The sequence below is a fragment of the Aethalodelphis obliquidens genome, unplaced genomic scaffold (genome assembly GCF_003676395.1).
Source record: "Aethalodelphis obliquidens isolate GAN/ISIS:26980383/991018 unplaced genomic scaffold, ASM367639v1 scaffold39, whole genome shotgun sequence".
Taxonomy (NCBI): domain Eukaryota; kingdom Metazoa; phylum Chordata; class Mammalia; order Artiodactyla; family Delphinidae; genus Aethalodelphis; species Aethalodelphis obliquidens.
The window spans coordinates 7,330,537-7,358,163 of record NW_020837983.1 but is presented as its reverse complement, the minus strand read 5'-3'; the positions used below and the strand labels follow the sequence as shown (position 1 = coordinate 7,358,163).

The window sequence follows — 27,627 nt, the reverse complement described above, 5'->3', positions numbered from 1 at the left end:
TATGATATCACTCACATGTGGAATGTAAAAAGTAATACAAATGAATCTATATACAACACAGAAACAGACTCACAGACATAGAAAACAAACTTATGACTACCAAAGTGGAGGGAAGGAGAGACAAATTAGAGGTATGAGATTAACAGATACAAACTACTATATACAAAATAGATAAGCAACAAGGATTTACTGTATAGCATAGGTAATTATACCCAATATCTTGTAATAACATAGAATATAATATGGAAAAAAAAACTGTATGCTGTACACCTGAAACTATGCTGTACACCTGAAATTAGCACAATATTGTAAGCCAACTATACTTCAATCAAAAAAATTAAAAATTTAAAAATTAAAAATAAAGCATCAGCTAAGTACTGAAGGAAACACTAGAGCCATGTTCTCAAGGTGCTTTCTGCAGAATACTAGGTCTAAGAAACCTTGTAAGGGGCAAAAGATTCCCTGTTGAGATACAGTCATGAAACACTGAGCGTTATTTCCCTGTTTTGAGGAGTCAAGAAGCACATTAGGCTATTGATAGGCTCTGAGAAGTAACATACCTAAGAAAAATGTTTGACTAACTAAGCATTCCCAAACTTAATTGACCATAGAACCATTTTTTTGTAACACTTTTATCATTGCATAGTCTTATCTAAGAAATACATTGATTCACTCTCCTTAAAGGAGGACCAAGAAAATGCCTGGGCATTTTCCTTCAATGATCAATTCAAATAGCCCTTTCTCTATAAAGACTTTTGAATACCACTAAGGCAGAGTTGGAGACTCACTCCCCTGTGTACCCCTGCTTCCCCCTCTATACTTCTGTTTATAATCCTAATGATATTGTTATATTCATGTGTTTAAACACCACCTACTAAATATGAACTCCTCAAGAGTCTCGACCATGTCTAATTATTCTTTGTACAGCAAGAACATGTAGCTTCTACCATATTTTAAGCATTTATAGTTTCTACCATATTTTTAAGTGTTCAACAAATACATATATTCTGTATATATATTTGTTGAACATACACACACACACACACACACACACACATATATATATCTCCTATTGGTTCCCTTTTTCTAAAGAATCCTGAATAAAACTTAAATTTACTTTTATTTGCAGCCAAATATATTCCCAACATTTGCAACAACCAAAGTAGAAAAATCAGTATATTGCATATTTAAAAATTATAAATATTAGGGCTTCCCTGGTGGCGCAGTGGTTGAGAGTCCGCCTGCCGATGCAGGGGACGTGGGTTCGTGCCCCGGTCCGGGAGGATCCCACATGCCGCGGAGCGGCTGGGCCCGTGAGCCACGGCCGCTGAGCCTGCGGGTCCGGAGCCTGTTGCTCCACAACGGGAGAGGCCACAATAGTGAGAGGCCTTCATACCGCCAAAAAAAAAAAAAAAAAAAGTAAGGAAATTCTGACATATGCCACAACGTGGATGAATATTGAGGGCATTATGCTAAGTGAAGTAAGGCAGTCAAAAAAGACAAATATTGTATAATTCCACTTACATGAGCTACTGAGAACAGTCAAAATCATAGAGGCAGAAAGTAGAATGGTGGTTTCCAGGGGCTGGGGGAAGGGGACACTGGGGAGTTATTCTTTCATGGGGATAGAGTTTGAGATTTACAAGGTAAAAAGAGTTACGGAGATGGGTGATTTGATGGCTGCACAACATTATGAATATATTTAATACCACTAACTTGTACACTTAAAATGGTTAGGTGTGGTTAATGGTTAATTTTTAAAGCCATTACATACATAAATTATTAATAAAATAAAATCCAATATTGTGTAAATGGTGAGGGAAAGTATACATATATCCCATGCTGATGGTACTGTAAATTAGTTTGATATTTCTATAGTGTGATATCCCAGTATGTATCAAGAACTATAAAAATTCTTACTTTTTTTCAGTTATTCTGCTTTAGAGAATAAACTCCATGGCAATACCGTAAAATAAAAAAATAATAATTTATACTAGGGTGTTCCCTGCCTCTGTGTATAAATGTGAAAATCTAGAAACAGTCCAGCAGAGGAACTTCAGGAGAGGTAGCAGGAAAATGAAAGGGTAGCATGGCAAGTAAATGGCCAAAAGCTATACATGGAAACATGTAGATAAAAATAATGTTAAGTTAAATAAAGCTATGTGCATGATAAAGATTGATGTATATTGAGTCAAGAGTCACTTGATTCATTGAGAAATTAGTCATCCTGTTAGACTGAAATCATGTGAACTGCAGCATTACCAATAAACAGAATTAAATCCTTAAAAGTCTGTGCCACAGTCCATAAAATAACGTGGAAGCAAAGCCTGAAGCTATCATAGTAGCAATTTGAATACTTGAAATTCCAGGTCACAGGCATTTGAGCACCTGTGGCAAATTAATAGAAAAATATCTGTTGAAATTTTCCTTACTTCCACCATCAATTACATGAAATCCTTGCAGCTGAATCCTGCTGCAGTGCCAGTCTATCGACGTGCCATCTAGGCAGAACTTCAAAGCTAATATTTTCTTGATGTCAATCACATTTGCGTTCAAGGGCTCTTCCTGTGCATCTGGTAGTGTTTCAACTGTTTATTCACATTTGTGTACATCTTCTCAGCCTCTGAGTCAATAGGTACACATTTTTAGTCTTCTAATCTTTAGACAAGTCATATATGAGATCGCCATGCCACAACGATGTAGAGGAGCACAGAATGAATTCTGAAAAGGCTGCTGGCACAGATAGGAAATCAGCACTCAGTCACTTCAGAGGAAAATAATGTCTACAAACAGCATCTAGGCATCATTATCAGTAAGTTTGCTTAGATAATACATTTTGATGAAATAAAAATGGATGCTCTGCCCTTGGATTTAAAGATTTCCTTCTCTTGGCCCTTTTTAAAGCTTTACTTTGGTATCAGCTTTTTTCCCCTTATTTTAGGCACCATGAAAAGACATTTACTCAAATAGGTAGTGGAGCTTCGAACCCTACAGTATTAAGGAAAGGTGATCTTCTTGTTCCATGGATCCCTAAAACATAAACCCTTCTATCAAAAATGACAAAATACCATGAAGAGAAGTTAAACTCTCTAACAGAGCAGTCCATGGAATGTTCCAAAGAATTTAATGATAATAATAGCTAGCACTTACTGAGAACTTGCTATGGGGCTGGCAGTGTGCTGAGTGTTTTACATGCATTAATTCATTTACCAGTCACTGCAACCCTATGAAGTAAGGACTTGTCCCCACTTTACAGATGAGGAAGTTGAAGCACAGAGAGGCAAAGCCCACAGTCTCACAGCTAGAAGCTGACAAAGCTAGAACTGAACCCTGGCAGTCTGTCTCAGGTCCATCCTCTTAAACTATATAGAATCTGTATTATTTTGCCACACATCACACTAGTAACAATGATGATGAAAGGCTGAAATTTTTAAAAATTTATCATTTTAATGATGATTACTGTTAATAGCAAAATTCAATAATATCTATTGAATATGAAGATACATATTGAGCTAAGCAATTTCATACATTACCCTTAGTTAATCTGCATCTCAATTCTGAGATAGGTGCCCATATACTCATTTCTGAAGTGAACTGACAAACACAGAGTTTGTGAATAGCTCAAGTGCTCTGGGTAAGAAACAGTGAACTTTGAGACCAAGACAGGCTAAGTTATACTATGAAAGCAAACAGCCCCTAAGATTCTATTCATTTAAATGATAATTTTTTTAAAATTTCAGCCTTTTAGAAAGACATAATTGACATAGGAAATCATAAGATATTTAAATATTACATCAAGGTGACTGACATATGTATACATTGTGAAAGGATCCCCCCCCTTGAGTTAATTAAAATATCCATCACCTCACATATTTATCCTTTTTTTTTTTTTTTTTGGTGAGAACATTTAAATTCTGCTCTCAGCAAATTTCAAATATATAATACCGTTGACCCTTGAACAACATGGGTTTGAATGTTCAGGTCCACTTATATCATGGATTAGTTTTCAATAAATGTGTACTACAGTACTACACAATCAGGAGTTGGTTGAATCCTCAGATGGGGAATCACATACATAGAGGGCCAACTGTAAAGTTATATGCAGATTTTCGACTGCATAGAGTCAGTGCCCCTAACCCTAGAGTTCTTCAAGGGTCAACTGTACAGTGTTATCAGTTACAGTCACCACGCTTTACATTAGATCCTCAGACCTTACTCATCTCACAGCTGAAGGTTTGAAGCCTTTTACCAACCTCTTCCTATTCCCCTTCATCCCTACACACATGGGCCCTCACAATCACTTTTCTACTCTGTTTCTATCAGTTAGACCTTTTATTAGATTCCATATATAAGTGATGCATGCAGTATTTGTCTTTCTTTGTCTACCTTATTTCACTTAGCATAGTGCCCTCAAGATCCATTCGTGTTGTCACAAATGGTATGACCTCCCTCTTTCTTATGGCCAAATAAGATCCCATTGTGTGTGTGTTTGTGTATACACATATATATATACACACAAACACATATACATATCAACATCTTTATCCGTTTATCTGTTAACAGACACATATATTGTTTATATATTTTGTCTATTGTGAATATTATTGCAATGAACATGTGGTTTCGGATAGCTCTTTGATATCCTGTTTTTATTTCCTCTGGATGTATACCTAGAAGTGGAATTGCTGGATCATATGGTAGTTTTAGTTTCAGTTTTATGAGGAACCTCCATACTGCTTTTCGTAGTGGCTGCACCAATTTACATTCCCACCAACAGTGAATAAGGGTTCCTTTCCTCCATATACTTACCAACACTCATCTCTTTTCTGTTTGATGATAGGTATTCTAACAATACCTCATTGTGGTTTTGGTTTGCATTTCCCTGCTGGCCATATGTATGTCTTCTTTAGAAAGAAATCTATTCAGTTCCTCTGCCCATTTTTAATCAAATTATTTGTTTTTTGGATATTAACCCTTAACAGATACACAATTTGCAAATATTTTCTCCCATTCAGTAAACTGCCTTTTCATTTGTTGATGGTATCCTTTACTGTGCAGAAGATTTTTAGTTTGATGTAGTCCAACTTGTTTATTTTTGCTTTTGTTGCTTTTGCTTTTGGTATCAAATCCAAAAAATCACTGGTAAGACCAATGTCAGGAGCTTACTGCTTATATTTTCTACTAAGAATTTTATGGATTCAGGTCTTATGTTCAAGGCTTTAATCCATTTTAGTTGATTTTTGTGTATGTGGTCTAAGACAGGGACCCAGTTTCATTCTTTTGCATGTGGCTGTCCAGTTTTCCCAACATTATTTACTGAAAAAAACCTACCCTTTCCCCATCATATATTCTTGGCACCATTGTGGTAAATTAATTAACCTTACATGCATGGGTTGATTTCTGGGCTCTCTATTCTGTTCCAGTGATCAATGTGTGTGTTTTCATGCCAATACTGTACTGTTTTGATTACTATACCTTTGTAATGTAGTTTGAAATCAAGCCATGTAATGCCTCAGGCTTTGTTCCTCTTTCTCAGGATTGCTTTGGCAATTTTAGGAATTTTTTTCTATTTATGTGAAAAGTGCCATTGAAAATTTGAGGGACTGCATTGAATCTGTAGATTGATTTGCAAAGAATGAGCATTTTAACAATACTAATTCTTCTAATCCATGAGTAAAGAATATCTTTTCATTTGTGTCTTCCTCAACTTCTTTCATCAATGTCTTATAGTTTTCTGAGAACAGGTATTTACCTCCTTGGTTATATTTATTCCTAGGTATTTTGTCCTTTTTTATGCAATTGTAAATGGGATTGTTTTCTTTTTCTGATAGTTCCTTATAGTTCCGTATTAGTGTGTAGAGATGCAACTGATTTTTGTATATTTATCTCTTATTACAGTCTTTGGCTTATTGTCTGATATCAGTCTATATTGTCTGATATCAGTATTGCTACCTCTGCTTTCTTTCGGTTTACATTTACATGAGGTATATTTTTCTATCTCTTCACTTTCACTCTATTAAAGCTAAAGTGAAACTCTTTTAGGCAGAATATAGTTGGTTCTTGTTCGTTTTGTTTTGTTTTGTTTTTTATCCATTCAGCCACTGTATGTATTTTAATTGGAAAGTTTAGTCAATTTACATTTAAAGTAATTATTTATAGGTATACTTATTGCCGTTTTGTGAATTGTTTTCTGGCTATTTTGTAATTCTTTTGTTTCTTTCTTCTTCTTTTGTTCTCTTTGTGACTTGATGGTTCTCAGTAATGTTATGCTTAGAATCATTTTCTTTACCTTCTATGTACCTACTACAGGTTTTTGCTTTGTGGTTACAGTGAGGCTTACATAAAGCATCTTATATTTATAACAGTCTATTTTAAACTCATAACAGCTTAACTTCGAACACATACTAAAGCTTTACATTTTTACTCTCTCCCCACACCCACATTTTATTTTTGATGTCACAATTTATATATTTTTACCTTGTGTGCACATGAATCAATTTTTGTAGTTATAGTTATTTTACTACTTTTGTCTTTTAACCTTCATAATGGATTTATAAGTGATTTGCCCACCACCATTACAACACTGGAGTATTCTGAATTTAACTATATATTTACCTTTACCAGTGAGATTTATACTTTCTTAAGTTTTCCTGTCACTAATTGGCATTTCATCTTGAAGAATTTCAATTTTCATTTCATCTTGAAGAATTCCCTTCAACACTTCTAGTAAGGCTGGTCTAGTGATGATGAACCCTTTCAGCTTTTGCCTGTCTAGAAACTCTATCTTTCCTTCAATTATGAAGGACAACTTTACCAGGTAGTGTAGTCTTGGTTGACAGGTTTTTTTCTTCCCAAATTTTGAATATATCATGCAACTCCTTCTGGCCTGTAAAGTTTCTGCTGAAAAATATGTCTTTAATCTTATTGGGGTTCCCTTGTACATAACAAGCTGTTTTTTTCTTGCTGCTTTTAAGATTATCTCTTTGGCTTTAACTTTTGACAGTGTGATTATAATGTGTCCCAGTGTGGGTCTCTTTAGATTCTTCTTCTACAGAGCAGCTCTCTGGGATTCCTGTATCTGGATGTCTGTTTCTCTCCCCAGGTTAGGGAAGTTTTCAGCCATTATTTGTTTGAATAAGCTTTCTGCCCTTTTTTTTCTTCCTTCTCTTTCTGGAACTGCTATAATGCAAACATTGGTCCTCTTGATAGTCTCCCATAAGTCCCTCAAGCTGTCTTCACTCTTTTTCATTCTTTTTTCTTTTTGCTGCTCTGATTGGATAAATTCCAGTGCCCTGTCTTCAAGTTCACTGATCCCTTTTTCTGCTTGATCTTGTCTGCTATTGAACCCCTCATAGAAATTTTTAGTGGAGTTATTGTATTCTTCAGCTCTGTGATTTCTGTTTGGTATTTTCTTACATTTCCTATCTCTGTAGATATTCTCACTTCATTCATGCATTGTTCTCCTGACCTCAGTGAGGGCTTCATGACCATTGTTTTCAACTCTGAATACCATAGAGAGCCAAGAGGGACTAAGGGAAGACAAAAGGTAGATGGGAATCATGAGGGGACTGAGACTGGGCACCATAAGAAGATAGGAAAAACAAAATAAAGGATGGTAAAATCACACAAATAACTATGCAGCCATTAAACACTACATTTTGATGAATATTTAGTGATACAAGTAAACAGTTAAAACATGTTTCAAAAGTGTGCGTATACTCTAACCCCAACGGTATATATGCAAATTTATGCAGCAAAAAATGACTCAAAAAACAGATGAAAAGGTAAGTTTTTTTATCCTCTGAACATGAATATAAAGTGTAAGCTTTAATATTGCCTTATTCCCCTCTTTTTTCTACTTCTTTCTCCCTATATACCTTTCTAAATTGTCTTAAACTGATTAATAATGATGAGTTAAGCAGAGAGATTTTTCAAAGGATTAGATTATGCTGCTGAGTTTTGAGGAATTAACGGGTGTTCCTCCATTCATTTTACATAGTTTCAATTAATAATCTGCCTTAAGAAATTGGGAAATTAAACTTTTCTTTCAAATATAGAATATATTTTGAGAAAACTAGGAGAGCTAGGGCAGGTACAAGAGCACTACCAAGGACTTAGCATTCACACAAAATTCCACAAAAACTGGCTGAATTTTTGTCAAACGTGGAGAAAATAGGTGATGATATGGAATAAGTCCCTTTAAGGCAGAAGGGTGGGTGTGAAGGGCTGAAGAACAGCTCGAGTATAATATTTAGTTGATGTAAAATACTTTCATCTGGTACTTTGAAGTAGACAGATTTTTTTTTTAACCACAAAGTATAAACAGGACATTAGTAAAATGGCATTTTATAAACATCTGGATAATGTGTTCCTAAGGCCTAGGCCTGAAAATTCAGGAATCAGCTGGCAGTAATTCCAAATCTAACACTGATTAAAACACTTTTCAAACATCAAATCTCTGGTACTTGCTGTGGTTTCAGAGTGCACTGGAACATTCTATATATTTTAATCAATTTCATAAACACTACATTGAGGTATTTAGCCTTAAATTTATAGTTTTAATTTTAAAGGTAAGGGTAACTAAAACCATCAAAAAGTAGATGGAAGTGACTCTAAAAAAAATTAGTAATCAAACAGAAACTATTATTTCTACTTTTAGAACTATAATTAAGCTTCTGTGAGAAATTAGTATCTATTACTCTTTTAAATCATAAAAAAGTCATCAAATAGCTAATAAATTTCCCATAATCTTACCTTTTTTCATGTAATTTCTGCTGTTAAATAAAAAGATAGATGTAACTTTTAAAGTTATTTTCCTAGTTGTCTTACAAGAATCTTATGTAACCTAATAGGTCTCATTTGCTGGGAAATTTTCCTAAGCAACCTGGTGTAGTGTCTTAAAACCACCAACAGATTTGCTGAGCTTGTCACAGCCTTCTGCTTTTATTAAAAATAAATCATTCGCCAAACCTGTGACTAAGCACAATCATTAATTACCAGAATTTAAACATTTGGCTACCAGGTTGACTTTGGCAACCGAAATTTTCTAGCTCACTAAAGGGGGTAAAAAGAGCTCATGGGTTAAATTAACTCATTCTGGCCACTTGAACATGTAATTGGAATTATTAATAATATAACATATTATAATAATAAAAGATGAGAAATATTATTAATAAGTCATTTCACAAAACATCTTGGGTACTCAGCTAACCCAAATTCTGTGCTAAGTCAAAGGAGACAGGCTACAACTGTGAATAAAACAAACGTGATTCGTGTCCTCTAAAGAAAAAAAAATGTCACATTTTTGCAAAAGATCATTGAGCATTTATTTCCCAGACTAACCTGAATGCCACCCTCAGGCTCTCTACTTCGCCCTCTAGGACAGGTATTGTTTATATATTTATCTCTATACGTCTAGCATTTAGCACACACTGCCATGCACAGTAGGCTTTTAATAAATGTTTGATGGATAAATGAATGAAAAAACATACATTATTATATCCATGATTAGGTCCCTTACTAGGGGATGATGAGTTTACTACTGACAACTTGAGTTTAGGAAAAACTTAACCTCTCCTCATCTGTACTCTAGCTGTTCTCAAACCCCATGGGTCTATTTAAAATCAATATCATCTGAACTTCTAAGTCTGACAAAGAATCAGTCACACAGCAACTCTAGAGAAAGTGCAGCTTAAGAGGCAAGGGCATGTTGCAACCCCTCAAAAGTCAAATGAACTGAAGTTGAGTGGAATAGGAATTCAATAAATGGCCACCCTCCCCAGGGCAGCATATCGACCACACACCTGCTGGGCTCCTCTCAGATGCACTTGTTAAGGAAAGGGATACCTGGGTATCTCAGCACATCATCCACGTGCTGCTCAAAGTTAAGTTAGATCTACCAGAGCCTCCTTCTCTGCTCCTTTCCCCAAAGATAGACCTAGCTTGCTATGGTGGCTTACTCTCGACACCTGCCTCTCTACTCCGGACAGACTCACAGCGTTCTGCTGAGTGAGACAGCTAGCATTTCGAAGCATTCGAACTGGATAGAGCTCAGCTGTCATTCAGGGAACTGTTGATTCCATGTTGAACCCTGGAGAGGCAGGGTCAACATATGAACCAGAGCGACCAGAGTCAAATGCAGCTTTGACACTAACTAACGGTATGACCTAGAGTAGCTTTCACAGGCAGGCTCAGCCTCAGATTTCTCATCTGTGAAATGGAGGGAATATCTAGCTCAGAGTATCAGTGAGTCTTCAGAATAGCTATACAAAATTCCTGGCCCACTGTGATTTAGAAGGGCAGCCATCATTATCAGTCTACGTTTTGGAGCCGCTTGCCTTTCTACATATCCAGGGGCCCAAAGCCCATACATTCCACACAAGCTTTGCACTCATGCCTTCCTCCATGGGTCCTACTCCTTGGCAGTACTCCAATTGTTAGTATTTTATTACATTGCTGTTAGCATCAACAATAACATCTAACATTTGCACTGTCACTTAGAATTTACTAAGCAGGAAGCAGGTCCTCATAATTTTTTTTTACTTTTCACAACAATCATATAAGGTAGGTATTGTTACTCCAATTCTTTTAAATGGAGAAACTCTGGCTCAAAGTTAAGTAATTTGCTCAATATCACACAACTAGTAGTTAAAGGAAGTGAAATCTGAACCACGATTTTGCCAATACCTATGTTTATGGGGAAGACATGCTACCTCTCACTCCCCATTCTATGCCTCATCCCTCACCCTATCACTCCAGTTAGCTATTCGCGCCCATTTCCTTATGTTTGAAAATACAGAGAGGACAAGGTAGATCTAGGATGCAGTTTTCAATATTTCTGAAATAAGAATATTTACCCAAAATTAATTTAACAAATATTTATTGAGGCACTCCTCTGGGTTTAGATGATAAAACAGCAAATGTGATATTTTGTTATCAAAAAACCCTTTTGGGTTTCTTACAGTCCATAACTCTGCACTGTTTCATCTTTCAAATCATGGAACACTAGCTGCTTTGGACACTGCTGCTCAGACCAAAACTCTGTCCCACGATTCCTGTAACCTTTACACTCACAGACCTGTGCCTTTAGAGTCCTGATGAGTGCAGAGAATCAAAATGTCTGAAGTTTCTGTGGTCTGCAGCCTCCTTCTCTCCTGCTGAGAGGAAAAAAAAAGCTTTGGGCAGGGTCATACATAAAGTCTCAAAGAACTTTCAGGAAATCAGGGAACCACAGATGGCAGTATCTTCCACCTTCTCCAACTGAGAGAATATGGTTGGTCCTGGAACATGGAGACTAGTGCAGGTAGACCCACTAGGTCCTTTGGTGGGCTTGACTGGGGGCAAGGCACTCTGGGCCTCCAGCTCTAGAACAAGCTGGTTAAGAAATAGGAGGGGAAAGGTACCCACCTCCTCCAACGCTTTCTCTTGGCACAAGCCATGCTTTCCCTCACATTTCTCAATATTATCCCTCTTGCAGCTATCCCCACAAATGCCTGGTGCGTGTCCAGGCAAAAGTAATACTGGCTACTACCAGTTACCATATGACCTGTTATCCTGAAGACCGGTAACAATTATGCATACTATTACAATGTGTAAAATACAATTTGTTATTCATTTTATTTGACGCCAACACTAAAAACATGAGTTCTCAGCGTTCAAGGTTTGTTGCTTAAGCAGCATGATCATCTGCTCACTACTTTAAAAGCCATTAAGTAACTTTCCAACCAAGACCATCCATCCTCCATGGAATTCCTTGGCAATTCTGTCAGTGAGACATTTTGGTACGCAGCTGCTCACCTGAGAAGAGCCTACCAAAGCTGTAAGCAAGCATTAAAAGCAGAAAACAACTCCATGGGCTGCAATGAAAGGCTTCCCTGAAACATTCAACAAAATAGCATTTTATTCATTAACAAATAAACACATATAATCAGTACCTTCTTGACTATGAGTAACCAGGGAATGCCTTTTCCTCTCCCACATTTCCTGACATGTACAAAAGAAATAAACTTCACCATCCAGTCTCAACTCTTCTGCCTTTAACCCTCAACCATCAATATGCATCTCCTTCTACCTAACTTTCCTATCTCTGTTGCCTCTGCCACCCCCCGCCCCGTGAACAGAGACCTCGTCCAGTGTCAGCCTTCAGTTTTTTGCACTCATTTTACACTCTTTCTACATTCTTCTTCCTTGGAAGTTTCATCCCCTCCCATATATTCAATTATCAGAGCTATTTAGAGGCCTGGTTCCCACTTCAAGTCTATATCACCAATTCTGACCACTCTTCCAGGCTCCGAACATTGGTTTCTAATCATCTGACATCTCCGTCTGGATTGGACCCTAAACCAAAAGCATCATCCTTCCCCTGTTCCAAACATGTTTCCTTTACATTCCTGTAACTGCCATTGGCTTGAACTCCGAGAAAGTAAACTCCTATTCATTTTCCCCTCCATCTCTGAGTTGGCTAGGATTAGATTCTACTGCAAGTAACAGAATCCCAAATTTTCAGTGGCTTCAATAAGAGAGTTTAATCCTCTCTCATGTGGAAGTCTGGTGGAATTAGTCTAGGGCTGATATGACAATTGTGGCCTGTGAAGTCTTCTGGGACTCAGACTCCTTCTAGTTTTTCTCTCCACTATTCCTAAGATCCAAATGAGCATCTAGACCTACCAAGATGGCAGATTATCTAAGTAGCAGAATAGAAGAAGCAATGGAAAAAAAGGATGTGTGCCAGCCATCTTTTAGGCATACGACTGCATGGTACTTCTGGCCAGAACATAGTCACACTGCCCCACCTAGCCACAAGGAAAGATGGGAAAGATAGTCTTTGTTTTAGATGTCCACGTTTCCAGCTAAAAATTGAAAGGGGAAAGAACAGATACTCAGGTGTGACTAGTAGGGTCTGACACCATTCTCCATGACTAACTGTGCTAAGCTTTCACATCTTATCTCTACAATGAAGCTAGCTATCAGCACAGCTATCAGAATAAAATTTCCAATTCTAAACTTTAATCATATCAACGAGTCAAAACTTTTCAATGGCTCTCCAATGTTTGCTATCATTTATTGAGAGCCAAAGATTTACATAGATTAGGACCAATCTTCACCAAAAAAAAAAAATCAAACACACACAGAAATCCAAAAAAACAATATTACTGTCCTCCTTTTAAAGATGAGGGAATTGAGATTCAGAAAGGCTAAGTAACAGGGGCATAGTCCAATATCTATGAGCAGAAGGGATCTGAAGACATATCTGTGTGACCCCAAAGTACATTGTTTCTCTGCATCCTCCATCCCTACCCCCCACCCCATAACACACCAATAGTCATCATACAAGCTCTACTTCTAAAGCTTTGTTCTGCTGTTACTTCACACCTAATGTCCATATCCTCCAGCCCTGTTGAGATCTATCACATATTGACATTTAAACCATCTTCCATGATAGGTTAAAATACTCGCTCCTTCATGAAAACTTCTCTGATTTTTTTGCCTTCCTCCCTCTACTCAATTACCAAACAACCAGAAGTCCTTTTCCCCTGAATGCCCACAGTATTTTGCTCGTATTTCCTTTAAAGTCTTAATCATATCCTATCTTATATCATGGTTGGCTATATCCCAGCCTGCCCCCACTCAAGGCTTTGTAGTCTCAGAGTGCTGGACCAGAGTGTTTATCATGTACATTCCCAGTGTGGGTAACACTGGGTGCCAGGCATTCTGGGTAATCATCTAATTTTTGTAAAGTAAATAAACCTGAATTTAAACATATCAAGTTTTCTTAAGAATAAGCACACCTGTTTAAGATGTACCTCCATACACTGTTGAACACGTTCTCTGCAACAACTCTGATGCCAGAATTAGCAAAGGGAAGTGAGACTGTGAAGAATTTACCACACCCCAGTGATACCCTTGTCACGCCCTTATGTCTTCAGGGTCACAATGTACTAATTGGGAAATAGAAGATCTTGTAAGCTTGGTGACCTAAACAACCTTCCTCAACCCTTGTTGTTTTCCCTCCTTCTGTTCAAATTTTGTCCTCTCAGCTCTGTCCCCATTCCATTAACATCTTGCCTCTTTCATTGTTCTTCTCAGTTTTCTACTTAGTGTTAGTCATAAGATTCTGAATTACTGGTAAAAAGCAGCGCACTTTCTTGGACAACTGGCTGTGCAATTTTGATCCCAAGTGGAGTATTTGTTTGGTTTCTATTTTCTACACTCTAAGATGCTCATGTTGGCTTAGAATTCAATCTAGGCAATTTTTATGACCCAGCACCAGCAAAAGTATCACAGCCTTATTCATGTGTCTATCACTAGTGCAAAGCCCAATGTCTAATGGATAGGAGGATTTTAATAACTGCTTAACCAAGAGTGAATAAATGAATGAGTCTAGAAAAGAGACTGCTTTATTTCTGACTCCTTCTCCACTATATTTGAAAGAATTAAAATGACATCACTAAATCAAAATCCAAATTTTTAAAATTCAAAATAAACCAGCGTGTATTACCAGGAAAACTCACGTTGAAAACCCATTTGCTAGTTTTGAAAATAAGCACTACAGTTTATTTCAGTACAATACAGAGTCTATGAATGCCGCCTAAAGCTAAGCTACTGCAAAGGAAAAAAGGAATAAGGTATTTTCCTTTAGAATTTTAGCTTAAGTGTCCAGAGCCCTGAGACTTATCCCTACCTCCTATCTATTCAGGCAAGAGCTTAATTCTACCCTGGAGTGAAAGGAGACCCAAGATAACTATCCCAGCAGATCTATGCTATGAACTGGAGGAGCTCCTACAGGCTGAACACATTTGCGCACCCCATGTTTACTGGCTCCAACCCTTCCCACTGCTCAATACCAATAAATGCCTAGAAAAAGCTACTTTCACACCCTCTGTGCCCTGGCAAGAAAAGGAGCTGCTACTGGGCCAAGGAGCGTTAGGGAACCTGAAAAGGTATTCAAATGCACTGAGTGAACCATCCAAAGGATTGATTTTACAGCAAAAAGCACATGAAAAAAATCACTGATATGAATAAAGAGCAGTCCCCACAGCTTTGAAGCAGTGGCCAGTATCCTCTCAGTGCAGTAATAGCTAAGCCTTCCACCTGGGGAATTGCCTGCATCGGAAATATGCTATTCTTGGTGATGTTTTTTTCTGCTGTCTCCTCAGTGTTGATATCACTCCCCTGGTGTCTTAGCGAATATGTTGAACTATTGTAATCCACTTCATGATCATCTAACACACTGTAAAAGTTCTGAATGTGCCCTCAGGAGAGCATCAGGGTCAGAGTGGCAGCGGCAACATACGTAAGCCCTCAGTGTGCTCAGTGTCTCTGAAAGAGTTAATAGGCTTCTCCATGTTCCTAGTGGAACTATTTGGTACTAGATCAGATGCAGACCTAAAAAATATTGATCTAGTTGACAGAAAGCCTCTGAGAATCTAATTTAAATTGTTTTGGAGAACAATTTGGTAATCTCTAAAAAAATTAAAAATCCGGGGCTTCCCTGGTAGCGCCGTGGTTGAGAGTCCGCCTGCCGATGCAGGGGACACGGGTTCGTGCCCCGGTCCGGGAAGATCCCACATGCCGTGGAGCGGCTGGGCCCGTGAGCCATGGCCGCTGAGCCTGCGCGTCCGGAGCCTGTGCTCCGCAACGGGAGAGGCCACAACAGTGAGAGGCCCACATACCGCAAGGAAAAAAAGGGGAAAAAAAAAAATCCGTATTTTTCAATCCAGAATTTCCAGATATTAGTAACTGCCATACTGAAATAAGTACACAAAGATGCATGTGCTTTAATTTCAATTGCAAGACTGTAACCATGAAAAACTAGAAATAGTAAGCGTGTCCATAAACAGGGAGATGGTTAAATACACTACAGAGATACTATACCATGCAATGAAATAATCTCTAGGAGTTAAAAACAAGGAGAGAGAAATTCTACTTCTGGGTAAAATGAGTTATTCGTAGCAGGCCAACTTTCCCACTATAAACCATAAGAAAAATCAAATAAATTACAAAAATCATATATTTAAAGATATCAGAGCATTACTGAAGCAAAGAGAACTGAAAAAGTAAAATTCCAGGAAGAAAGAAAGGTTTCCGAGGTGACCTCAGTTTAAGCAGCTTCCCATGGGGGTCATTTGCCACTCCTGAGCTGGCTCACTCTAGAGGGTCTAGAGGATAGACTCAGGGTAGGGCCCAAGCAGAGGACAGCTACTAGGACAGAGAAACCATCAGATCCTCTGGCAGTCATTTGGACTTCAGTGACAGAACTGGAGATGTGAGGGGCCTTGACCACAGAGTTGGTCTGCCCATCAAGTTATCTGTCAAATTCTGAATTTGCACAGGGCCTAAAAGTAGCCAGTTAAGCCAAAATATCTCAAATGCAAACCAGAAGCTCTGCATTCTCTCAGAGCTAAGGAGTCAAAGGTCTACCGGTGTTTTGATTGAAAGCCCTAGGGGGCCATGCTTAAAAACAGGGAGAACCGGAAGTAGTCTGAGTCTTAACAAAATGGCAACCTATCCTGATGAAACTTAGTCCGTGGTTGGATTAAGGAGATCAGTCCCTCAACTTGATCTGTCTAGCAGAGGAAAGGTAAATCTATGAAGCCTCGATAGCTTTTTTAAAAAATGTCTGGTATTCATACAAAAATTATTAGGCATACAAAGAGAAAAACATAAATGACAAGAGAAAAGAAAGCAAAAATAAAAGCAATAAAGTAAGTACTACATGTACTGATATAAAAATATTTCTAGGGACTTCCCTGGTGGTGCAGTGGTTAAGAATCCACCTGCCAGTGCAGGGGACACAGCTTCAAGCCCTGGTCTGGGAAGATCCCACATGCCACGGAGCAACTAAGCCCATGCGCCACAACTATTGAGCCTGCACCCTACAGCCCGCGAACCACAACTGCTGAGCCCGCGTGCCACAACTACTGAAACCCATGCACCTAGAGCCCGCGTTCCACAACAAGAGAAGCCACCACAATGAGAAGCCCGTGCACCGCAATGGAGAGTAGGCCCCACTGGCCACAACTAGAGAAAGCCCACGTGCAGCAACGAAGACCCAACACAGCCAAAAATTAATTAATTAATTTTTAAAAAATATTTCTAAACACAAAACTAAACAGTTACAACATCTGGAAAATTAGTGAGCCAGCAACCTATTTGCCTTGACAGGATAAAAGGAAAGAAGCTGGTAGAAGGAGTAGAAAGAGTGGGAGATCTCTTCTTAACTAACTACCCTAGCAATGGTGATTTTAACATTTTCTTTTAAATTTATTTATTTATTTATGGCTGCGTTGGGTCTTCATTGCTGTGCGCGGGCTTTCTCTAGCTGCGGTGAGCGGGGGCTACTCTTCGTTGCGGTGTGCAAGCTTCTCATTGCAGTGGCTTCTCTCGTTGCAGAGCATGGGCTCAAGGCATGTGGGCTTCAGTAGTTGTGGCACACGGGCTAAGCACTTGTGGTTTGTCAGCTCTGGAGCGTGGGCTCAATAGTTCTGGCACACGGGCTTAGTTGCTCTGTGGCATGTGGGATCTTCCCGGACCAGGGCTTGAACCCGTGTCCCCTGCGTTGGCAGGCGGATTCTTAACTACTGCACCACCAGGGAAGTCCACAATGGTGATTTTAGTCATATTCATTTGTTAATACAATTTTGCATTAGTGATTTTCATTTGGGTCGGATAAAAAGAGTAACATTCAGGATGTTTGACCCTACTGTGCAAATAACTCAGAAGTTAAGTAATTGGAAACAAAGGGTAAACTCAAAGCAGGTAGAAGATTATCTGATGAAAGCAAACATAAGCACATGTACCAGTCTTGATGAGGTCTGCCACAAGCTAGAGAAAACTAATAATCCAAGAGGAATACTCAAAATTGAAATCTGGGGGAAAGTACAGAAGGATATCTAGTAAGGCCTGGATTCCCCCCAAAAGTATGAATATCTCCCTCCCTTGTGTTCTCACAAGACTTCATATTTCTCTAAGTACATGCTTCCTTGAGATATAATGTTCATGTTCACATCTTTTCTGCACTCAAAACTGAGGCCCCAGAGGACAGATAGTGTGTCAGGTGGATCTCAGTATCCTGCCTCACTTCTAGCAGAGGGTCCCTACATGGGCGGTTCTCTACACTTGTTTATGATCTAAACCAAAATGAAGAGACCTCTGACCATAGTGCTTTGCAAGAAAACATTCACTCCACGGGGCACCATTCACCGAAACCATCAAACCATTCATTATGAATTGAGTATCTACTGTCTGCTTAGCATTATGCTAAGTTCACACTTCCACAGCATAAGAATTGCCATGACTCACCTCTTCCCGGTCTGCTTTCTGATCAGCTTTGCTTTCCCTTTCCTCCTAAAGATACTAAATGGGTCAGTGATCTTGAGTTATGAAAAACACAGGCACAGGAAGAGTAACAAGAAGGCAAAGTGTGGGGAATGTTTCCCAGTGGAGGACCAGTATACAGGAAGCATGAATAAATATGTATCGACAACCTGACAAACAAAAAGTCTGTTCTGGCTAAAATGAATACAGTAGCTTGTAAATGGACAAGTGAAAAATGCTGTGCTACCAAAGTATTCCATGCTTACTCCAGTCAGGGAAGATTTTTCAGTTTTCGTTTTGATAGCTGACCAATAACCTAGTGAAAATTTTCTCCTGATTGTGCATCCTTATCTGAGGGAAATGATTGCTTAAGGGCAAACAAAGCTCATTTGAAAATCTTCTGCTCAAAGCAGACGCCATAGAGGAAATGACTTCATAAGAGGAGGTCTAAGTGCGTTCCTTTAATAGAGGAAGAGGAGGTGTTTTCTTTGCTTCTTAATAAACATGCAGATGCTCCTCAGATCCCTTTGGGCACTATTTTCTGGCGCTCCGTGTTTACTGGCCTAAGTGTATTCCCCTTACAGATTTAATTCTTCCCTACTGACCTTGAGGCACCACCTTCTGCTAAATTTGCAGCAAGGCTGTGTGTGGCTACACGAGTCCATAGGTGGACTTGCCCATGCCTAGTAACAACCAAAGCCAGGGGAGCAGTTAGTATAAATATACAGGCCTGTCCAGGAAGAGATCCACAGGTCTAAGTATTGCTGACCTACATGAGAAAGGAGAGGCTTGGCCACTTTCCTTAGCTGGTCACATTGCACAGATAACAAAACAGGTACCTAAGGCACACCAGGAACCAAGCATGGGTTCCAGGCATGACCTGTATTCCCTGGGGACATATTATCTGCTTAGCACTATACAAAGAATATAAGACCTAGACCTCGCTTTCATCGAAGTTACGGTCTAGTGAACATATGTAGAACAACAAAAGAACTAAAGAAGATGTGTTTCCTTAACCACGCTGTTTATCCTTTTTTCAACACAGCACTTATCAAAACCTGAAACAACTTGGTTTACATGTTTGTTATCTATCTCTTCCACCAGAATGCAGGCTACATGTCTGTAGAGGTCATTTCTTTCTTGTTCTCCTTTGTACTTCAGCCTTAAGACAGGCCTGGTCCACACAAAATATTCAATCAATATTTATACACGCACACATTCAAGGCATCAGGCACTGTTGTAGATGCTGAGGCTAAGGCAGTTCCTTGGTATCTAACAAGATAAGCGAGGTTCCTTCTTTCACTGTACCTATCGCCTGGTGGGAGGAGAAAACCAGCAAAGAAGTATACAAATAAATAAACAAGATAACTTCAAATTAAAATAAATGCCATTAAGAAACTAAAACCTAACATTCACCTGTGAATCCTTTATTTTCTTCACCTCCCACATCCAATCCATCAGCAAGCCCTGAAGACTCTGCCTACTTAACAGCCAAATCTGACCACAGCCCAACATCTCCACTGCTATTACCATAATCCAGGTATCATAATGTCTCACCTGGACACTTGCAACAGCTCTTCCTAAATGTCTGGTCTTCTTACTTCCATTCCTGCTCCTCACAATCCGTGTCCCACCCAGAGGTCGGTGACTTGCTAAAGCATAATCAGATTATGCTACTCTTCTAGTAAAAACCCATTTCCATTAGGGTAAAATGCAAGCTCCAAACCAAGGCCTCTATGACCTTTTATGAAGACGTGGCACTGCCGACCTCTCTGCTAGCCACTTCCTACCTCTCTCCCCCTTGCTCCCTCTGTGGCAGGCACATCAGCTTCTGTTCAGTGTCCAGAAGAGGTCAAATGATTCTCCCTGCTGTGCTATCACACTAGTTGTTACCTCTCCCCAAGAGACTCTTCCCCCAGGTTTCAGAATGGACAGTTCCTTCATCACTCAAATCCAAGCTGAACGTGATGTTCTGGAAAGGTCTTCCCTGGCCAGTATAGCTAATGTAATCACCACTGTGCCCAAGTCTACACTCTACTGCATTAACCTGTTTTATTTGTTACTGCATATAACACTATCAGAAATCACATTCTTTACCTGTTCATTTGTTTCTATCTGGGCCCATTATTGTATAAGATGCACCAGGGCAGGGTCCTTGTCTGTTACTCACAGTCATTGTTGAATCCCCAATGCCTTTCACAGTGTAGGCCCTCAGTAAATGTTTGTGAATGAATAAATGAGAGCAGCTGAAAGGACTACTTTAGATAGTGTCTAGGGACAGCCCCCCAAGGAAGTAATATATGAATTGAGGCTGGAATTTAAAAAAAAAGAATGAATGAATGAATGAATTACATAATTGAGAAGCTAATCTACCTATTTCCCAGAATCAAGCATTCTCCTATCAGGGCTGGATTTACTGTCTTTGCCCTGGACTAGTGGGCCCATGACATGATACCAACCGCCTCCTTTTCCTGGACCTTCTCAGCAGCCACCTGTTGTCCAGAGATAGGAAGACATCTCCCTACCTCTGTCTCATCAGACAGCCCTGATGATGAGAAAGGGCCGAGGTGGTTGACTTTAAGTGTCAACTTGATGGGGCCATGAGGTGCCAGATATTTGGTCAAACATTATTCTGGGTATTTCTGTGAGGGTGTTTCTGGATAAGATTAATATGAGCGGGTCTCACCCAATCAGTTGAAGTTCTAAATAAAATAAAATGACAGACTCTCCCCAAGTGAGAGAGAATTTCTCCTACCTGATTGCCTTCAAACTGGGACATCAGTTTTCTCCTGCCTTCAAACTGAAACTGAAACATTGGCTCCTGGGTCTGGAGCCTGCAGCCTTTGGGTGGGAACTACATCATTGGGTCTCCTGGTTCTTGGCCCTTCAGACGTGACTCTCCTGGGTCTCCAGCTTGCAGCTCTTGGGACTTAATCAGCCTCCATAATTGCATTAGCCAATTCCTCGTACTAATAAATAAGGTTAGACAGATGACGATAGATGATAGATAGATAGATAGATAGATAGATAGATGATAGATCCTATTAGTTCTGTTTCTTTGGAGAGCCCTGATCCACTTCCTTTCTTGCTACAACACGTTTACTGGGCCTTCAGTTCCCCTACTCCGTTTCTTAAAAAGAAGACACAATACAACTTTTCTGGGTGACTCAATGTTATTCTTATGAATTTCCACCATTGTAGGTATGGCAATCCAGTTTTGTGGCTACACTTTAGTTTTCTTGTCTCTTCCCGCAATGTCAAAAATGCCCTCTATCATTACTACATCTGTTAATCTGGTATGTCCTTAAAATCCATAAATCTAAACTTGTCAAAAATAAAGTGTTAAGAATAACCAACATAATACTGAAGGAGAACAAAGCTGAAGGACTGACACTACTCAACTTTAAGACTTACTACAAAGCTACAGTAATCAAACAGTGTGGTATTAGTGCAGGAACAGACAAATAGACCAATGGAACAAAATAGAGAGCCCAGAAATAGCCTCATAAGTATAGTCAACTGATCTCTGACAAAGAAGCAAAGGCAATACAATGGAGCAGATAGCCTCTTCAACAAAAGGAGCTAGAACAACTGGACATCCACATAACAAAAAAATGAATCTAGACACAGACCTTATACCCTTCACAAAAATTAACTCAAAATGTATCATAGACTTAAATGTAAAATACAAAACTCTAAAATTCCTAGAAGATAACATAGGAGGAAACCTACATGACTTTGGTTGTAGCTATGCTTTTTAGATGCAACATCACAGACACGATCCATAAAAGAAATAATCGATAAACTTGACTTCATTAAAATTAAAAATTCTGCTCTGTGAAAGATAATACCAAGAGAATTATAAGACAAGACACAGATTGGGGAAAAAAGACACATATGATGAAGAACTGTTATCCAAAATATACAAAGAATTCCTAACACTCAACAATAAAAAAAACCCAAAAACAATATAAAAATCGGCCAAAGACCTTAACAAACACCTCAGATATACAGGTGGCATATAAATACATGAAAAGATTCTACTCATCATCATATGTCATCAGGGAAATGCAAATTAAAACAACAATGAGATAACCCTATAAACCTATTAGAATGGCCAAAATCTAAAACACTGGCAACACCAAATGCTGACAAGGATATGGAGCAACAAGAACTTTCATTCACTGCTGGTGGAAATGCAAATGATACAACCACTTCAGAAGGCACTTTGGCAGTTTCTTACAAAACTAAATATACTCTTACCACACAATCCAGCAATCACGCCCCAAGGTATGTACCCAAAAGAGTTGAAAACTTATATCCATACAGAAACCGGCACACAGATGTTTATAGCAGCTTTATTCATAACTGCTCAAACTAAGAAGCAACCAAGATCTCTTTCAATAAGTGAATGGATAAACAAACTATGGGACATACAGACAATGAAATATTATTTAGCACTAAAAAGGGATAAGCAATTGAGCCAGGAAAAGACGGGGAAAACTTAAATGCATATTACTAAACGAAAGAAGACAATCTGAAAAGGCTATATACTGTATGATTCCAACGATATGACATTCAGGAAAAGGTAAAACTATGCGAATACGAGAAAGATCATGGTTGCCAGGGGTAGGGGCAAGGAGAGATGAATAGGCAGAGCACAGAGGATTTTTAGGGCAGTGAAAATCTTCTGTATGATATTGTAATGATGGATATCTGCCACTATATATTTGTCCAAACTCACAGAATGTACAATATCAAGAGTGAACCCTAAGGTAAACTCTGGACTTTGTGTGATAATGATGCATCAGTGAAGGCTAATCCTTGGTGAAATTTTTACCATTCTGGGGAGTGATGTTGTTCATGGGGTTGGTTATGCATGCATGGGGGCAGTGGGTATATGGGAAATCTCTGTGTATCTCCCTCTCAATGTTGCTGTAAACCTAAAACTGCTCTTAAAAAATAAAGTCTTTAATAATAATCATCATCATGTGCTAAAGTCCCAAAAGCTCTTGGAGAGAAGAGCAGATGTACTATCTGTACAAAGTACAATGTGTACAAAGATGTACAATGTACTATCTTGCCACATGGGGGTTGTGACAGCTAGATGGGGTTGCTCACAGGTCTTTTTCTCTGATTTCCATCTTAAGTGATTAATGAAACTTCAACCTCCAAATAAATACGACATTGCCATCAACTGCCTTTGCCCCAACTATGGGGTTCCTAATACCAAGCAGAAAAGTCATTTAGTGCAAAAATAAATAATAAAGAAAAGTGTGGGTTGTCTACGCTATTGGGTACTTTATTTCTTCTCTCACAATAAGCCTTTTCTATGAATAAATTTCATCACTGAATTAGCAACAACATCAAACCTCCAAAACATGTAAATTCAGAGCCAAAGCTTACAGGCTGGAAAAAATAAAGGTTCTCATGTGAACCAAATATTGAACAACAACAAAAAAACAAAACACTGATGCCCACCATTAAAAACATCTGCTTTGTTTGTGTACTGAAAACATCAACTTGTGTTGCTCTCTCAGAAGGCCTAAGTGACCAGTAACGGCACAGTGCAAGGCTGAGGGAAAGAATTTTACTGCAAACATAAGCAAACAGCAAATGCCACATGAATTACCAGTGTTCAGAGGAGAAATTCCCCCTGTGTCTACAAAGGTTAATCTCTCTCTTCCTGTTCTCAGGGTATGTTAAGAATTTAACGATTCATAGATTACAGCCTGCCACGGTGCCCTGGTCTTGAATTTTACAATGTTTTACATGGACCAAAAATATCTCACCTGCCACTAAATACCTTCCCATGACATTTATGTCCATAGGTTCCCTGTCTGGCAAGTGAGAGCCAAAAAAAATCAGCCTTACTGGGAGGAAAATGGGGAAGAATATTAAGAATATTGCTCATATCTTGGCAAGAAGTACCAAACATAGCCAGGGTTGGGGATTGCCCAAAATGTCAACATTTTTGCAGCTCCGATAACAGGGCTGTTTATTAAACAACTAGCAGAGCTCACGACAGAGGCTTCTTCAAATATGTGCCCAAACGGGTCTGGGAAGCATCAGTAATAAGAAGCATATATAATGGGGGGATATAGACTTGTTAGTCTGAGTCACTATCAAACTCTTTTTCTTGGCAACTTCCAAGAACAACTTCATTTGTATTTCAAGGTTTCCATTTCGGTCAACAGTGAACAAGTAAGAACAGTGGGGAGAGAGACAGAAAGGCCACCTGGAACGTGAGCTGGGAGCCTGATAAGAGCCATCTTGTGTGTCCTGGCACTTGTCATCCAAATGGCTGTTCTCCTCAACAAATTTACTTTCCCCCAGACAGTTCAGCTTAAATGAGCTCATACTGTCTATCTGACACTTGTCAAAAGAAGAGTGAAAGATTTCTCTAAGCCCTGATTGAAGAAAGAGGGAGTCAGAGAGAGAGAGAGAGAGAGAGAGAGAAAGCTAGCAGGAGAAAGAGAAGGGCAACGAGAAGGGATACGTGCAGAGTGGGAGCCCTTTCCTGGAGGCCCAGTGCATTTTTATCTTCACCTATAAATCTCATGCCAGAAGGTGGGAAAAGAAGAAAAAGTACCACTTCCAATCATATTTGTTAAGACAAATATGATTGAACACACGAAATATGAAAACAGTACAAACTACCTTTGTGCTCACCTAGTGTCATTTTTTTTTTCTTTTTGGTCTGATCGTTGTGTGAGGTGTTTTGTTTTGAGTTAAGAAAGGAAGAAATAGCAGTGGAGAAATCTGATGTGCTTTTGACAGCATGGCCAATGCGCTTTTCCAGCCCAGCTGGGACAGGATTCAGTAACAGGCAAGGGCAAGTGATTTCATTAACTAAGTCTTGATTTTGAGGTTTGCATATCTACAGATGCGTTTTTTCCTCCCTAGGTCTTGGGGAGCTGCCAACATTATGGGCAAAAGGAGTGATGGTAATGGACTGAAGCGGCCACAGAGCAAATCTAGGGAAAGGGAGATATCATAAACAGTTGCCAGGAGGGTACTGCCTGTGCCTCTCTCCCCTCCAGGCTGGGAAGTAACAGGGAATCTAATTTAGGAACTATTATTTGCCAGCAGGTATTGAATAAAGAGAAGGAGAAAGGGGACAAGAGGAAGAGCAGGAAACAAATGAGCCTCACAGAAATATGACCAAAAATGTCTTTAAAAATCCACATTCCAAAGCAAAAGGGCCCAGGACTGCAGAGGCCTCTTCACTGTCGTCAATGCTGGTGTTCGTACATTTATGGGCCATTTTCCTCCTTTTCATTTTCCTCCTCTCGACCTGATCTTCTCAGCTGGAACACATGGCTTGGTCTCTTTTGCACCTGTACCAAAGTGATCTTACAAAAACCCTTATCTATATATTATTTCCTCTATTTCCAGTTTAGTTACATCAAGAGGGTTGGTTCTTAAGTTGGCAAACAGATGATCAAATAAATCTTTTTCAGAATGTACTAGGACACAATCTTGATCAAGTTACTCAAATGTAAAATGAGTCTAAACTCCCTGCCTCCCAAGGCTCTCATAAGGGTTCTCAACTGATTTTATAGATAGATAGATAAAGCACTTAATATTTAAAAGCTATTAAATATATGTTAGCTCTTTTCTCTTCCCCTCTTTAAATTAAGAGATTCCTAGAACTTATAGCAGAAAAATCCACATCAGTGTTGGGCATTATTTAGGCATACATCCATAAACTTAAGTTTTCTCAGGGGAATAAATCCAATTAAAGATAAAAATCGGTACAATGTCACAATGCCTATTTGGAGTATTTATGAGCATCAGAGTCCCTTTTAACAATTATTCCAATGGAGCAGTATTTTAAACTCACCATGGTGTTATGGATATAGCTGGTGCTAAGCAACGTAAGGCATGTAAGCAGTGAAGATCTATTTCACAGCTTCTTTCCTTAGCAAGAGAAGAGATGACATTTTGCTGGCCTCGCCTCCCTGGAGATTAAAAACCAAGCCCCAGAGGAAGGCCAGGCAACTGACATACAGACTCTTTCCCTGCTGAGGAAAGGAAAACACAAAGCTCGTGGAAAGCTTACCCCTTCACAAGGTGAGTTTCCATTTCCTGCAAGAGAATACAGTGCACTTTGCTGAAGGTCCTATCAAAACGAGCAAAGCAACCCTATTATGTGACATTTTAGAAGCAAAGGTCAGGAACAAGACAAGGAGGTCCACTCTCACCACGCTTATTCAACAAACTTTTGGAAGTCCTAGGCATCGAAATCAGAGAAGAAAAAGAAATAAAAAGAATACAAATTGGAAAAGAAGAAGTAAAACTCTCACAGTTTGCAGATGACATGATACGATACATAGAAAATTCTAAATATGCCACCAGAAAACTACTAGAACTAATAAATGAATTTGGTAAGGTTGCAGGATACAAAATTAATGCACAGAAATCTCTGGCATTCCTATACACTAAAAATGAAAAATCAGAAAGAGAAATTAAGGCAACAACCCCATTTACCATTGCAACAAAAAGAATAAAATACTGAGGAATAAACCTACCTAAGGAGGCAAAAGACTTGTACTCAGAAAACTATAAAATACTGAAGAAAGAAATCAAACATGACATAAACAGATGGAGAAATATACCATGTTCTTCGATTGGGAAAATCAGTATTGTGAAAATGACTATACTACCCGAAGCAATCTAAAAATTCAATGAAATCCCAATCAAACTACCAATGGCATTCTTCACAGAATGGGAACAAAAATTTTTACAATTCCTATGGAAACACAAAAGACCCCAAATAGCCAAATCAATCTTGAGAAAAGAAAATGGGAGCTGGAGGAATCAGGCTCCTGGACTTCAGACTATACTACAAAGCTACAGTAATCGAGACACTATGGTACTGGCACAAAAACAGAAATATAGATCAATGGAACAGGATAGAAAGCCCAAAGATAAACCCACGCACATATGGTACCTAATTTATGACAAAGGAGGTAAGAAAATACAATGGAGAAGACATCCTCTTCAATAAGTGGTGCTGGGAGAACAGGACAGCTACATGTAAAAGAATGAAATTAGAACACTACCTAACACAATACACAAAAATAAACTCCAAATAAATTAAACACCTAAATGTAAGATCAGACACTATAAAACTCTTAGAGGAAAACATGGGAAAAACACTCTATGACATAAACCACAGCAAGATCTTTTTTGAACCATCTCCTAGAGTAATGGAAATAAAAACAAAAATAAACAAATGGGACCTAATGAAACTTAAAAGCTTTTGCACAGCAAAGGAAACCATAAACAAGAAAAAAAAGACAACCC

At 38.9% G+C, this 27,627-nt stretch overlaps 1 protein-coding gene across 1 annotated transcript in view; it reads right to left on the bottom strand.

Annotated features, from left to right (window-relative positions):
* The window catches only part of CPQ (carboxypeptidase Q), a 454,642-nt gene that overhangs the window by 269,882 nt on the left and 157,133 nt on the right, over window positions 1-27,627 (bottom strand). The gene's annotated exons all lie outside the window — the stretch shown is intronic.